At 38.4% G+C, this 16,862-nt stretch overlaps 1 protein-coding gene across 2 annotated transcripts in view; it reads right to left on the minus strand.

The window, feature by feature from the left end:
- The window catches only part of RAB30 (RAB30, member RAS oncogene family), a 117,302-nt gene extending 113,654 nt beyond the window's left edge, over positions 1-3,648 (minus strand). For both annotated transcript variants that reach the window (XM_069070957.1, XM_069070958.1), the window contains exon 1: positions 3,432-3,648. The gene's annotated coding sequence lies outside the window, so the exon portion shown is untranslated. The remainder of the gene's footprint in view (positions 1-3,431) is intronic.
- Between the last annotated feature and the right edge of the window lie 13,214 nt (positions 3,649-16,862).

Here is a 16,862-nt window from a genome sequence, read left to right on the forward strand (position 1 = left end):
CACACATACTCTATGATCCATTGACATTGGCTTCACCTTCCTGCTATTCCTTTTATAAGACACTCCATCTCACAACTCTGGGCATTTCCATCCACCATCAGTCCCCTCATTCCTGGCAACTCCTTAATTCCACCTTATTGACCTGGCTTTTTCCAAATCTCAGCTAAAATCCCACCTTCTTCAGGAAGCTATTCCCAGTTCCCCTTTAATTCTTTACTTCTCCCTTGTTGATTATTTCTAATTTATTCTGTATATATCTTGTCCATACAGAGTTGTTTGCACATTTACTTACTCATTAGACAGTGAGCTCCTTGAGAGTAGGAATTCTCTTTTTCCTTACTTTGTATCCCCAGTGCTTAGAACAAAGTTTTAATAGATGCTTTATTGACTTACTGACTAAAAAACAAAATGCATCAACATTCCAAAAAAAAAAAGAATTGGTGTGATCTGGGGAGATGGAGAGAAGGACCTTCCAAATGCATGGAATATCATGGGCAAAGATATGACTGTTAGAAGGTATATGGTGTCTTTAAAAACAAATTCTAGGACCTAGGACAGTAACAGGGGATAAATCAGAAAGCATAGGTTGGACCAGATTATACTGGTATTGGTATTACATTGGTATGTCAGGTTGACTGAAACAGGCAGAAATAGCTTTATACCCCTTTTGCATATGGAAAAATAGGGTTAGGGAATATTTCATAATTATTCAAGGTCACTAGAATAACACCCGGACAGAACAAGTCACGTACTTCAGTTCTACCCTAGTTACCTTAGAACGCTTAAATACTGGCTATCACTAACTACTTTCAGAAGTTTGGCCAACTACAAAGATAAGAGTTTATAAAGTATTTTATGTCTGTTCCTTTGATTCTCACAACAATCCTGTGATATAGGTATCATCCTCATTTTATAGGTGAGGAAAATGAGCTCACCGTGCTTAAAGTGACTTGTCTAAGACCACACAAGAAGAATATGGAGAGCAGTAAGGATTGTCAGGTCTGGTGATAGTTTCCAAACTCACCTGGAATAGCAGCAGTAGCTGCTCTCAGACCATAACTGTTGTCTGGTTTCTAAAGCCAACAGAATCAGTGCGGTAAAAGAATTCTTTTTTATGGCTCACATGAGATAACTGTATATAGTTACACAGTCCTTTCCTTCCTCAAAAAAGAAAAAAAAAATGCAACTACAGGACCTTGTACCAAAGTCATAAAGAAAGGGCAGTTTGGAAATATATATCATTCCTTAGTAACTCAGCAGGGAACAGGAAGGAAGGGAAGAGAAAACCTTCTCACCACTCACTTACCCACTAGGAAAAAGGGAAATGGGATAAAAAAAATGTGAGACGGAAACTGTTCTGAAGACTATTTATTCTTTGAAAATTGCATGGTTTAATGATTTAAAATTGCAGTAATTGTTTTAAAATCAAGATGTCTAGGCTAATATAAACACACTGACTGATGGTGAATGCCACTGTCCACAAAGTGCTCTCTCGAATAGTAGTTCTCTGGAATGTCAAAGAGATGGACCTGTCAGGGGACCAAACTGCCACACAAGACAACAGGCCAGAAGCAGAAGAATCACCCACAACTTCTTTAGAGATCAGCATGAGATTGGGGAGCAGCAAATTTTAAAAGGGACACCGATGATTTTATATTTTTATAATACAAAAGAAAAAGTATTAGAGGAGAGGACAGAGAGGGAAAAGGAGTTAACAGTCACAGACAGAGGAAAGAATGGGAAGAAACAGAGAAAGGAAAAAGGGGTGAAACAGGTGAGTGGGGAAAAGGAAAAATCAAGTAGAGGATGGAAAGCAGAGAGACATGTGAGAAGCTAGATACAAAAGCTGAAAAAGAAATACACAGAGAAACAGATAAAGGAGTTTATTAGGGTAGTACCAGTTTAGAAATATTAAAACTTCCCCAAATCTAAAAAGATACTGACTCCTGCCCATCAAAACCTCTACCAAATCCATAAATCTGAATAAATTTTCCATTTGTTGAATCAGAGCCACAAATATTATATAACAAACTCTCTTTCAGCCCTGGAGGTATCTTGTGAAATGAATCCAATGTGGCTCAGAGAAAACGAAAAGCAATACTTGACTTTCCCCCCAGATTGATCCCATTGTGAAATTGTGGGAAATTTTAAGAGTTAATTCTAGTCTAAAATGCACCAATTTCTTGTCCTCTTGACATTCCAAAAAGGGGTGTGGTGGGCCAATTCAAATCATCTCCTAGGGTTTACGATTTATGAGAGATCGTCCACATCTGTTCTGGAACCAGCCAGATGTTTATTTTAAGGTAACATATTTATTACTCCAGTCACCATAATAATTCTTACAAGACAAGAGCCAACATCACAGAACTTAAATAATCCTTTGCCCTGTTAAATGGGTCAACTCAGAGGGGAAAAAACCGGCTTATTCGTCCATTTACCTAAACTATGCTCACTGTTCCATCTCTGTCCCTCCATACCAGTAAGTAACGGCAAATTAAGGTTAATAGAATTTGCAGCTATTCCGATTCCTAACATGCTAAGTGGAGCCAGGGCTTCCCTCATCGATCCGCATGCCAAACCCGTTACTTGTAACTGACTGGAAACTGCGACTAGGGAAACTGCTGGGTATCACTGTCTTAATGCCAGTGGCGTGAAACCTATTACAATGTGATTTAAAACACACACACACACACACACACACACACACACACTCCAATCTGTGGACTACTCTTACAAACCACTCCGAAACAACGCAGTCAGGAGGAATTTAAAATACTGAACAAAAATGCTGCTTCTACCATTTGGAAAGGACCAGTGCCATAGACACGTGAACTACTTCTGACTGGCATAGTGCTCGCCTCTAAGGACACTGTCACCTCAAATGAGCAGGGAGGGAGAAACAGAACGGGTTCGCACACAGGCACATAAGCCGCACAAAACTTCACACACCCAGGAGACAATCTCGTCTCTGAAAACGAGCTGGCCGCTTTCAGCCTCGAAATCAAAGCGTACTAAAGCAGTTCCAATCATAATGAAATCAAATATCTTCATTTCTTGCCTCGCATCATCCCCTTCCCACTTAGATAACTGAGCATGCAGGGGCCAGCGCTGCCTGGTGAGGATGGTGCAGACGCAGCTAACTCTGGCTTCGCCTCATTTTCCAAAAGCAGTTCTCTCCATCCTCCCCAATTCCCCTCCCCCATCCCCAAAGAGGGATGGGGAAGTGGGGTACCCAAGGGAATGAGCAGGCACCCGTCCTCTCCAGGAGGGTTACTGGAGTTGTTCTTCGCAAGGACCCACATTGCATAGTGCCTTTTTATTTTTTCTCATCAGTGACTCCCCAACCCCTTCACTCCACTTACCCCCAAAGAAAGAGATCAGAAGAAGGCACAAGTTGGTAGAAACCATTTCAATAAATCATTTTAACTCACCTGGTTTGGGATTTGTCCCCCCACCCCAGGCATAAACAGAAACAATGTGTGAATGAACCAATCACCCACACATGGGATGGTGCTGCGATGCCCCAGCTCCTATGTCCTAGAGTTGGAGTCAGTCCCCGCCAGGGCGCTAAGCTCAGCAAGAGCAAGCAGCAATAGCAGGAGGAGCAGCAAGCAGAAGGGGGATAGACCTTAGCACAATGAATGCAGTGGGGTTTTTTTCAATGACATCATCCCTCTGGCCAAAAGGCCCCAATAGCCATGCTCCGGACCGAGGCATTCTGGGAAAGGTAGTTCCACAGTCCTAGCCCAGGAGAGCTCCGGGACAGCCTGTGGAACTACCACATCCGGCATGCACAGCAGCCGGGCGCACCCTGAGCTGACTGAGAGAGCGGGTGGCCTTGGCGGCCATGTTAGATACACACACACGGAGGCAGCCGCGGATCCGGGAGGACCAGGGGGGCGAGTGAGCGGGCGAGGGAGCGCCGGGTGTCGGGGAAAGAGGCCGTGGGTAGATGGAGGGCTGAGGGGGGAGGGTCGGGTGGCATGTTTAGGGATTCCCGCCTCTGAGGTAGAACTCCTCAGGGCCCAGGCGTGGGGCGGGGTGGAGATCCGGCCCGGTCCGGGACTCGGTGGGATGAGCTTCTCACTCGAGGCCGGGGTTCCACGGGTTGCGTAGGCCTCGTTTCCCTATGAGAGTCTGGAGCGGCCTGGGTTTAGGCACTGCTGATTCCAGGGCTCTGGGTCGGGAGGCCTCCTCCCCCAGTCGGGGAGAAGCGGGGGCCACTCGGTCCTTTTTCCTTCCCGGGGCCACCTCCGCCCTAACATGCCGCGCCCGCGGCCTCCTCTTGGCCTTGGCTCCTAGTGAGGTGTTTATCTCCGTGGCTCCTGCCCCTCCCTCCCCCTTGGGAAGTTTCCGGGCTTTTCCTTGGATTTATTTTATCTTATCTGGGATCCCTCCACTCCTCCCCACCCTCCAAAAAAAAAAAAAAGAAAACAAAGAAGACCGAGAGACACTCAGTGCAGCAGCCTTTAAACTACTTGGTCAGGTTTGGACGGTGGCCAGCCAGATGTTAAAAGGCCCAACTACCCAGAAGGGGGAGGGAGGATTAAGGTAGTGTGCTTGAGACACCCAAGGGCTCCAGCCTAGCTGCAAATGAACGCAGATTTGGTAAGATTGCTTATATTAGGAATGACCTTGGTGGGATGACTTACTGTTGGGGTAGAGATTTGTCATCAGTAATGCCCGATGCTAGAGCTGCAGAGCAAGATAGCAGACCCCTTCACATGGGAGTAAGGGTAATGATGGAGTGTTTAATTTTCCCCTTTAGAAAATTGTTTTGGGTTAAGTTGTGGGACTCCTAAACTTGGTGACGCTTTGAGGGCCGTGCTTTTGATTTTTTGCATCTTTCCAAAAGGTGATAGAATCTGAAGTGAAGTACTGTAAACTATGGTTTTTAGTTACATATTAAAAGTATCTTGTTTTTGTTCTTTTTCAGAGTCTGTCAACACAGTGGAAATGGAATGAAATTTGTTTTCCTCTTAAGGGTTTGGGTTTCTGAAGACCCATCTGATCTGTGTTCTACCATTTCTCCCCCTTTATCCTCCTGTTCAAAAAAGACAAAATCCCTTTGAATCAGTAAAAGGGCATATTTTAGGTCTTGGTAATAGTTGAATAAATAAAAGTATAGTTGAGGTTATCCTTGGACAAAAAGGGAAAACCAGAAGAAAACATTTGGAAACTAATTGAAAGCTCTTTCTTTCAGGTGATAAAAACAGGTTGTCTTTTTAAAATGTCATGACTGGCAACAGCTTAACAAAATGAGTGGGCTTTCTTTGGTTTAAGGTTTTGATGATCTCTTGGAATCGTTTGTAATGAATACAGTGATAGAAAAGGCATGGGAATAAGTATGCACTATACATCTGGAAACATTTTCATTCTAAAGTGATTCTTGTAAGTAAAAATGGTAAGTACAAGAAAAAAACACTATATATATATATCTCTTTTGCCTCTAAAACTGCACACCTTAGGTGGGTAGAAATAATAATTCTGCTTATTTTTTCCATGTATATTTATTGTGAAAAGGTATTTCAAAGTAAGTATCTTTCTTAAAAAAAGGTTTATGCACATCTCTCTTGGTATGGCTCATTTCTGTATGCAAACAGGTTTGAATTACCTAGAACTTTTCCTTGAGTAGAAAAGACATATTACTTTACAGAAAAGATCTTCACTTCTGTTTGAGTTGCTATGGAAGTCCTGTTTGGTGGAAAGAAAAAGACTAACATCAACTGGATTAAACAAGTTTGTTTGCCACATTGGTGTGTGGGGGGGAAAGGAGGAGAATATAGTTCAATGTATTACATAATTTGATACCTTTTACAGTATTTTGAAATTTTTCTAGCTTTTACTAATGGACATATGGCATGTGACTATAAAATAATGGAACTTTTTTATGGTATTTGTGGAAACTCTTATATCTTTATAGTCACATGTATTTTGTTGATATCACAGTTAAAGAATCATGATGGATTGTTTGATCTAGTGTCATTTGCCTTTGAAAAAAGTGTGCTCTGGTATACTTCTGTAGTTTAACATCAGTAACATTTGAGAAGACAGTGAGACTGCCTTTCTGTGAAAAGCCACTGGTGATGTCTATTCTCTTGTCAAAACTTCCTTTTGTGGCTATGTTCTGTGTGAGTTAATACTTCAAAACTGCTGTGCGTTTTATTTCCTGCTAATTTAAGGTATATTGGCTGTAATTCAGAATACCTGGTCTTTCCTCATTTTAGGAACTCATTTCCCCCTGAGTCTCATGGAACATTAAAGATGAAATTGCAACTTTATATAAAAACTAAGTTTGGAATGCTTGATTTTTATATTCATAATGCTTCAGTGTAATTTTGCTTAGAAATTTGTCGGTTGGACTGCTGTCATTTTTACCATATCATTCCATCATATGGAATGAATTTGACGTCTTAAGGCATATTGTTGAAATGGAACTTTGCTATTTATAAGCCCTAGCATAATTGATCAGGAAAACTGTATAAATGAGAAAATCAAAATTCACCAATTAAACAGCTTCTATTCCCTGGTATTTTTACCTATGTTGCATTGGATGAAAAAGCTTCAGGAAGACTGGCACATGTCCAAATTTAAGAATTTATTGGGTCACAGTACTGGCAGCATTCAAAAGTTCCTTTAACAATTTAAAATGTCACTTATTAAACTGGGAAAACTTATTACTAAGGAACAAGGTAGGTTAGGACTAAGTATACTGTGTTTCATCTTAATATCACACATTTCCTTACTGACAAATACAGAAGGAACCCCTGTAATTTCAGTGAGTTGGTTACATATTCTCAGTTGCCCATACTGCACATTTTTTAATTCAGGGACTCTGGATTTTTAAAAAAAATCAAAGGTAATGAAAGGAAACTTGTCAGTGTATTCCAGGTTACTGGTTTACAAGCAGAGGCTGTATGTATTATTGAAAAGATTTGTATTTCAGGCACAGATTGGACTGAATGATGTATTTGGGAATATATGGTGCCAGGACAATTAGTCATTATCCAGATAGTATGGAAGGAACATTTTAATCTCAGTTGCCAGTCCTCCTGGCATCTGGTGGTTGGTTTCCACTTGATAGCCACAACAAAAATAATACCCTTGACTAATGGAAAGTACCACACTGTCATGCTTATCTTACTATGAATACTTGAGTAGTGAAATGTCAGGAAAAAAGAAAAAGCAAACCATTTCAGAGGATTTGAGTATTTTGTCCTCTGTTCAGAGACATTTCCATCATTCCCCTTTGTATACAAAGCAGAACTTTTTGTAGCTCCCATTTACACGTATTCATACCATCTGTGTATCATGCTTATTTTATATATTGAGGTAAGTGACTTTTTAAGGTTAGAATCTTAGTATAAAACAAAACTTCAGTTACTACTAAAGTATCAGAACTGTTAAGACACTTCCCATCCCCAGTGACAGAGTGCAAGTCTAATTGGTAATGGAAATGTTTTCTTTTTATTTTTCAGGAATAATGAAGTCACGCCTAATAGAATTTTTATTTCAGAAATGAAAATGAGAAGTTATTTAAAAATTGTATACTTGAAAAAGGTTTTTGTTGTAGATTGTATATCCTTTTGAGAAAATTTTAAAGTTTCGTTATTTCATCCAAGTCATTGTGTGACATTAGCAGATAAGAGATTTCAAGTTGGGGGTTCAAATCCTGGCTCTAAATTATACTTGTGACCTCAGAGAACTCACTTAACCCTTCTAGGCCTCAGTTTCCACGTCTTCAGAATGAAGTTGGATTAGATAGTCTGTCTGAGAATGACAGGAATAGAAAGTTAAGTAGTTTGGCTAACTTTATACTTGCCCTTATTACCAAATAGTGGTATTGCTTACTCCCAATTAGATACATCAGAATTGTATCACTAATGAAATATCCAAAACTTTATAAATGTCAGTATTCAAATGTGTATTGGTGCTTAGTTTGATCCAATGATCTTGGATACTGAAAGTTTTGAGTTTCAGATCTACCCCAAGTACTAGTGTATTTTCTACAGGGATTAACCCCACACTCCTATAACAAAAATTGTAAAACTAGTTCTTTTTATGATTTCTAGAGCTAATGGTGTAAAACAAAGAACCAGATTTCTAATCCTATATTTGCTTAGCCATATCAACTTTAGCAGGTTACCTAATCTATTAACTCATCTATAAAAGGAGGGATTGGAACTAAATCTTACCAACGTAGCTTTTAGCTCAGAATCCTGTGGCTTATATTACTAGGATTTTTAAATGACCAATATTGAAGTGATCAAGATTAAAACTGCCTCAGATAGCTATGAAAATACTTAGTGCCAATTTAAACATAAACTCAGTTGGAATACATAGCCTACCCAAAGTAAAGTGCATGAGAAACTTAAGAATCCATGCTTTAAGTAATGTCAAGTAGAGGGTGTAATAAGTTTATTGAAACATGTATTAAAAGGTGGGGAGTGTACAGACAAGTATAGATTTGTCAAGAGTTCAATTATGATTGTTAAATTAACATCATTTATGTCTGGATAACCACCTTTGGGTTGTCACTCCCACAAAGTGGTCCAGTATTTAAACCAAACTTTCCAAGTGGAAAAGTGGAATTGACAACACCTTTCTAGAAATCCACATATCCCTATATAAGTTGGCAAAGTTTGGAATCTTAGAAGTTAATACTATATATTTAGAATCTAATAAGGAAGTATTATGAAAGTTACCCATTTGGGGAACTAAGCTAGTGGTTTGCTAAGTTAAGTAATTGTCCCACCTTTTAAAAAATTGAAAAATATTCCCGTGGCACTAACTTGGGGTTGAATTAAGAGAAAGATACTGTCTTAATGTTTTTGTGCTGTTTTCAAGTGAGGCATAGCGCTGCTTGACTTTTGAAAATCTCTGCATTGGGGTAAGGCATACTAGTTGCTTTAGCAAATAGTAACAAAGTTGTAACAAAATGAAGCAGGTAATTAATTCTTGGTCTTCAAAACACTTTTTTTTTCTTTTTTGACAGGTTGAATGCTGGTGCTGACAATAGGCAAGAGTGGCATGGACAATTGAAGTTATCGTTCTGAATAAAATTATTGAGGGAAATAATGGGAATTTTAAAGAAAACTACAATAATATTGACACCTAACCAGATTGCATCGGCAGTGGCTAAAAGATATATACAATATATTTCAAAGTCTCAGACTAGCACAACATTTAAGGGTGGATCTGGAACAGTTCTTGAGTTAGCTTTGATTATTTGAGTTCTCAAGGTAGCACTCTGGCATATAACGTTGGAGAGTAGCCTTTCCTATTAGTTTATTTTTATTTATCCAGTCATTTAATGAACAATGCCCCGAATGATTCCAAGGGTCTTGGGTTTTGAATTGGGGTTTTGTACATTTGTGAAAATAATTTGCCCACTTATTCAAAGGTAGATTGTGAAAAAAAGTTGGATTTAGTTTACCTGAATTCCAGCTTTACCATGACATGTGATTTGGCAAATTACATAAATGTTTTAGACCTCAGTTTACTTACATAGAAGTTCTCTCAAATAGGGTTTCTTATAATGAGATTAAATGCAGAAACTGCGTTTTTGCAATTCTGATCTGACCAGTAAGGTTTACCTCATTCAGCTTCAACATAATCCTTAGGATAAATAATCTAAAACAAATGGTGGTATATAGATGATAGGATATCTGAAAACATAGACAGTGAAGAGAAAAAATTGAGATTTTGGAGCCAGTTAATTTCAAAATGACAGGATTACATTAAATGAATTTACAATTAGTTTGAGAAAAGTCAGATACATGCAACATCTTACCGAAGAATTTAGTTGTTCAGTTACTTGATATATAAAGTATCTACCATATTGTAGCAGCACATTCAAAGTTCCACTTTATTGAACTATGCTTTGACTAATTATTTAAAACCTAGTTTGTTGCCTAATCTTGGCGACTCTTGAATTGGTCTCTATACTGTATTGTGCTTTCACTGTCTCTGACCTTGCTAGTCACTGTTTATATATCCATATGTTCCTACTAATGTGTTTATTCCTCAGCAAGATTATTTATATTGAGATATAAGCATTTTCCTGTTGCTTTTATAACAGAATCTTCTAATTCCCTAAATGACTTTCTGTAGGGTTTGGTTTTTTTTAGGAGGAGGGACCTTATAGTCTATAATCTTGGGGCGGGATGGGAGGGGGGGTTCTTCCCCTTTCACCTATCCTTTTTCATCCTCCATCTGGCAATTTTCTGTGTTTCTGGTTGAGAAGAGTATGATGGCCAATTTTTTATTGGTATCTTTGGCCACCTAAGCACTTGAAAATTATTTTCCCCTCAGTCTTTTTAAGTCCTTTTCATTTGATCTTCTTGCCTTCCCAGTATCTGCTTTCTTTCACAGTTCTTTAAGTTTTTCTTTTCAACTTTTAAATCCTTAAGAATTGTAGCGTTTTTTTTTTTTTAACTTCCAAAAAGCTCATTAGCCCTGGAACTCTTCTGATGTCTACTTGGAGAGAGCCCTGGGATTGCAGTGTTGACACCTGAGGTTACTCCTTTCCACCCTTCTCACATCTTTCTGTTGTACCTTGCACAACTCCCCCTCATTTGTTAATTGAGGGAAAAAAAATTTGGTGTACCTCTAGCTGAAAGTGGAGGAGGACATAGGTTCAAATCTTAGTTCCACATACATCACATCACGAAAATCCTCAATGCCAATGTTTACTGAAGTCCTAGCTCTAAAATCTAAATATTACTTCTATTTCACATAGGGCTATATATAAGTTAATGCTCTGTCTCTAGCCCAACATCTAAAGCTAGTGTAATTCTTTGAAAAGATCATTAACCTCACCTAGAAAGGCAAAAACAATTCCTGCATTCAAGGAATTCGCATTTTAATCAAGACCCCTGGTCTTTATTTGCTGGGGAGACAATAGTATTTACATTCTAATGGAGACCTCTGGTCTTTATTAGTAGAGTTGAATTTATTCATGAATTTGGGAGGTCTGGATCTATCCAGAGCTTCCTCTGAAGGAGAGTGAAAGGGGCTGGGGAAGAGGATGTTCAAGTGCAGGGAAACTTCCTATGAACAACAGTGTCATACAAGTAAACTACTATGGCACTAACATTATAGCAATGTTATTTTCCTTTTATTTAAGGTCCACTTTGCCTCCATCAGCTAGTTAGGTAAGCAAGAGTTTCCCTACTTTGGATATACTGGTTTGCATATGTATACTCACAGGAAAGAAGTACAAAGGCACGTGACGATAGTTTTTGAAGGGAATATTGGGGAATTGTTTGTTGCTAATTAGGTCTTAATAGGATTTCCATGTTCATTTGATTCTCTAGTGACTTTAAGCAGTCTTGGAGGCTCTGATTTTTGTGACTAAAGGAAAGTTCATTCCCCCTGCCTGATACTGCCTTATATACACTTAAAATTGACTAGCTACACTGGTTGGTTTGTTGAATGGGTGACATCTACCATCCTGATTCCCAAAGTGCATTTTGCTTTGGGACAGCTTACCTCTGGATACAAACCAGTTCCTCTTCCTGGAACCTCCTGAAAACAAGTTCACTTTAAAGATTGCTGTCAGTGGTCTGTTATCAGCTGTAGAGGGCACTGAGGCCCAAGTTCTGAGGGAAGAAATTAGATAAACTAATTACTAACAGAGTTCTTGGTAGTACTACATTTAAAGGCTAATAGTTAAGTGAATTTCTCACTCTTAAGGATATTTAAATCAGGCAAATCTTGAATGTATGCATGCTACTAATTTTGATTATTCCCTAATGTTTTTGGTCTTAAGTATATGGTTCTAAATTAAGGCTAATACATAGATTTCTTTAAGGTCTGCAAAGCACATATATTTATCTGAACTTCACAACTCCAAGGTAAGTAGTAGAAGTATCCCCATTTTACATATGAGGAAACGGACTTAGAGTTTTCTAGTTATAGCAAGTATCAAAACCAAGTCTGTCCTGCCTCAAATCTACTAGTAACATTGTTACACCACACCATTTCTTGATAAAGCCCTAAAAGTTGCTATATGATTTTTAGCAGTTCATAGGTGTAAATGAAAATTATTTGCTATGACATAGGAGGTAATTGTTATATTTTGAGCATTGAAAAAATCAGTGCCCTCTGGTATAGTTCTCCAGTTTTCACAGTGTACATGTGCTTTTAAATTCTGATGGTTTTAGACGAACACATCTTGTGTTAGAGGTCATTTTTATTATTTTTATCAAATGTTCCTATTTTTAGTTTCCAAAAATTTCCACTAAATATGTGATAGAAATATACTCATTGTCTTAGAGAAACTTTTCTCAAGCACACACTTAAGATTAAAATTACATATTTGTCCTAGTCCATTTACATAACACATCCAACAGTAATGCTCAATATACAATATGAAATATTTATTGGGAATTGCTGTATTGCCATAATGCCATGACTTGAAAACAGGAAAAGAACCAACTATAAAGAGGGTCACATCAGCAATCTTTTATGACTCCATAATTTGGTTTTTAATGCATTCATATATGGTCTTTGAACTTTAAATTCACTTAGGAAATGGAGATTGTTATTTTTATCAACATGTTTAATGAAGCAGGTGATGGCCTATCAAAGCATACCAGTGGAAAAAAGTGTTGGTGATTTTTTTTTAATGGATTTGCTTAAATGGGTGGAAGAAAATACAATAGGGGACAGACTAGAGTTCATCTAATAGACCAGCACCTGAGGTGAGTAAGTGGAACTGTTGTATAAATCCCTCCAACTAGGTCAAGACTGGTCCACTCCTCTCTGATAAATGCTTCCCCTCCCCCCCCCCCAACTTATTTAAGCAGTCCTTAGCCAGACCTTTCTGTTTGGAAGCAACTCTAATTTTTGGTTGAAATATGACTCTGTACCTTTCATTGTTGGTTCCAGTTCTATTTGATTTGTTTTTCCCAGGCAAAATATTTTCTCTTAGTAACTTCAGTCGTCCGTATGTGACAGTTTCAAGACCACTCTATTTTTACCCCTCCAAATTCTTCCCAGAGTATGGTATTTAGAACTGAATATAATAGGGTATATGTGGTGTGACTAGAGCATAATAAGAAAATTATTTCCTTTAGGGTGGAGGGGCGCTATATGCTAGTAATTGGGTAGTTTGCATTGGCCAGGATGATAGCTATGTCATACTGAATGTTCACTGAGGATGCAAGCATTGATTAAACTTCATACTATGCAATGCATTTTATAAATATCTCATTTTAGTATCAAAATAACCCTGTGAGATATGTATTATCACCATTTTACAGTTGAAGAAGCTGAGATTAATTGAATTGTCCAGGGCTACACAGTGAGACCAGATTTGAATTCTGACTCCAGGTCTAGCTCTCTTTCAACTGTACCAGCTAGCTGCCTCTAAGTCTTTTTCTTATCCCCTTAAATCACTACCTGTAAAAGTGATTAGGGGAAAGAGGAAATTGAGTGGAGAACTTTGTATTTATCCCTATTAATTTTGAGTATTAGTTTCAGCCTGGTATTCAGGTCAGTTGATAGCCACAAATCTGCTTCAGTCATCTAGCATCCCTCCTAGCTTTCATAAATTTTATACTCTTGCATTTTGTAACTTCAAGTAATTGATAAATGTCTAATGACCTTCAATTTGATACTGATACATGAATACTGTAAACTAGCTACATGTCTATGTAATAACTATAATTCAGCTCATTTTATCCATGAGACTTTCAAATGTTCCATTGAAATTAATGTCTACTGCATTCTCATCTAGGGTTCTTAGAACCCTATCATGTCTATCACTCATTTTCAATCTCTCCTTTCTACTGGCTGATTCCCTACTGCCTAAAATAATGCCTAAGTCTCTCATCCCCATACTGAAAAAGGCCTCCCTTGGTCCTTTTATCTCTTCTATTTATTGTCCTAAATTTCTTTTTCCCTTTGTGGCTAAACTTGACAAGACCAGCTACCATAGGTGCCAATGATTTCTCACCTCTCCTTAGCCCCTTAAAATCAGCCTTTTAACTGTAACTTAAACAACTCTTTCCAAAGTAACTCAGTCATGTCTGACTCTTCATGACCCCATTTGGGATTTTCTAAGCAAAGTTATTGGAATGATTTGCCATTTCCTTTTCCAGTTCATTTTACAGATGAGGAAACTGAGGCAAACAGGATTAAGTGACTTGCCCAGGGCCACACGGCTAGTAAGTGTCTGAGGCCAGATTTGAATTCCAGGTCTGGTATTCTATCCACTCTACCATCTAGCTACCTTGCAAAGTTACTAATAATCTTTTAGTTGCTAAATCCAATGACCTTTTCTCAATCTTCATTTTTCCTGACCTCTCTGCAGCCTTTGACAATGTTGATCACCCTTTCCTTCCTGATATTTTCTTCTCTCTAGGTTTTTGAGATGCCAGTCTCTCCTGGTTCTACTGTGTCTCCTTTGCTGGATCATTAAATCACACCATCTAATCATAGGTGACAGGAGATGCTTAGAGTTTGATCCTGGATCTTCTGGATCTACAGTGTTTTACTTGGTGACTTTACCAACTCCTGTGGATTTTAATTACTGTCTTTAGGCTGATGATTGTCAAATCTACCTATCCTGCCTCAAAGTCTCCGTTAACCTCTAGTCTTGCATCTCCAACTGCCTTTCAGATACTTTGAACTAGAGGTCTGTTTGATATTTTGAACTCAACATGTCCAAAGCAGAACTCTTTACTTTCCCCCCTAAAATGTTTCCCCTCCTACTTTCCCTACTGTAGAGGGCAACGCATCCAGTCCCTCAGGTTCACTACACCTTATCCTTCAACCCTCATATCTGTTGCCAAGGCCTACCAATTTCACCTTTTGAATATCTCTTAAATACCTCTCTCTGACCACCACTCTGGTATAGGCCTTTATCACCTCAGGCCTGGATTATTGTAATGGCTTGGCAATTGTTTGGAGACGAAAGTGAGAGAAGGGAACAATCAAACATGATTCCCATTTTATGAGCCTGAGTGCCTGGGAAGATGCTAACAAAAAGTTAGGAAAAAAAAAATGAATGAGGTAAATACAAAGAAAACATCCAGGCTAAGCACCCTGAAAAATTTGAGAATGGAGAGATTTTTATCTGGGAGACTTAAGGAGGGCTTCATAGATGAGGTGGTGACTGAGATGGAACTTGAGTGGAGTAGGGACGAACTTTAATAAACATAAATGAGAGTAGAACAAGAATAGGAAGAGGGTAACTCAGTTTGATCATAATGTGAAGAGTTTTATAGTGTCTTGACATAATAGAGCGAGATTATAAAGGCCTTCCAAAATCGGGTCTAAACCTTATTTGGTGGGGGGAGGGGGTACAGTGCTACTGAATGTTTTTCCAGAGAATGACAAGATTATAATGTTACGTGAGGAAGATTATTTGGGCAGCAATATAGAGGATAAGTAGGGAGAGGGGTAATCAGTGAGGAGGCTAGATAAGAAGAGATAAGTGCCTAAACCAGGGTAAGCATACTTAGAATGTAGATTATACTCCAGATGGAAGAAATATGGCAGAAGCAGGACTTGGCAATTGTAGACATAAGTGAGAGAAGGGACCAATCAAACATGATTCCCATTTTATGAGCCTGAGTGCCTGGGAAGATGCTAACAAAAAAAAGAAAAATCAGGAACCAATTTATGGAGGCAAATCATAAGATTATACATAGAATTTAGAGCTGGAAGGAACCATCAATATCATCTAGTTGTCTTCAAGCCTCCTTCCCCCCCCCCCCATCATTTTACAAATGAGAAAACAGACATCAAGATGTTAAGCAAACAGTTGGACACAACTGAAAAATGACTGAACAATAAAACATAAGGGTAGCTTTATACTAGAGGGACTTGATGCTTTCATCTCTGAATTACAGAATTTTGGAATTTAAAAAGGCAATGCAGTAGAAGGGGCATTAAATTTGGAGTCAGGACTTGGATTTGAATCCTAACCTTGCTATTTACTATCAGAGTGACTCTAGGCAGGTTATTCTGGGCTTTAGGTTTCTTCATCTGCAAAATAGGAGTGAGGTAGACTAGGCTAAAATAGATAAATCTCTTTAGACTCCTAGCTCCCAATCATATGACCTGATAACACAAACACACTGGTTCAGCTGCCTACCTGATGCAGGAATCCCTTCTATAATAGCCCTGAAAAGTGGTTGGATTTGAAACTATGCTGGGAAAACGTCAAGAGGAACCCTTTGTCCCATGGCATTCCCACCCTTGCATTTCAAAAATGTTTCTTATAAGGGCGGATAAAGAAATGTGAGAACAATCACACTTGTGTCCAGAGGCATGATACTCACTATAAACACTTCAAGAATTTACTAAGTAGTGTACAGTCAGTTGGAATCATTCCCTTCCTGGATCTCTCAAAAAACATTGCTCAATGTAATGCTCTGTTAGTTGCTTTCCTTTTGCACAAACCATGAACATTTTAATTGGCTACATATTTCAAACCTTGTTTGATGCTTTGTCTTCCATGCAAATCCTTTAAAAGTGTTTCTGTTTGACATAGCCCTTAATGAAAGAATTTTGGGTGGGAATCTCCAATATACAGTAGTTGTGTTTCTGCTAATATTTGACGGAGTAGTTTGCAACCCAAGTCTCTCTTTTAAAAATTCATTTTTATTTATAATAAGGAAAAAATCCAGTTAAAGAATTTATCAAATTAAAATAATAGTTCACATACATGTATCATTTGTTTCAATGGATAGGAATATTTCTTTAAGGAAAACCATTTTCCTAACATTCCTATGAGGTAGATAGTATAGAAGAAAAGCCCAGATCAAATGTTTTGCCCTTGGTCACTATTTTATTGGAACTGGAATGTGGAATAAGTTCTGGCTTAGTGGATAGAATGCTAGGCCTGG

This window comes from Petaurus breviceps, unplaced genomic scaffold (genome assembly GCF_028583685.1).
Source record: "Petaurus breviceps papuanus isolate PSGF00001 unplaced genomic scaffold, PetGlider_PUasm1.0 90823, whole genome shotgun sequence".
NCBI lineage: Eukaryota > Metazoa > Chordata > Mammalia > Diprotodontia > Petauridae > Petaurus > Petaurus breviceps.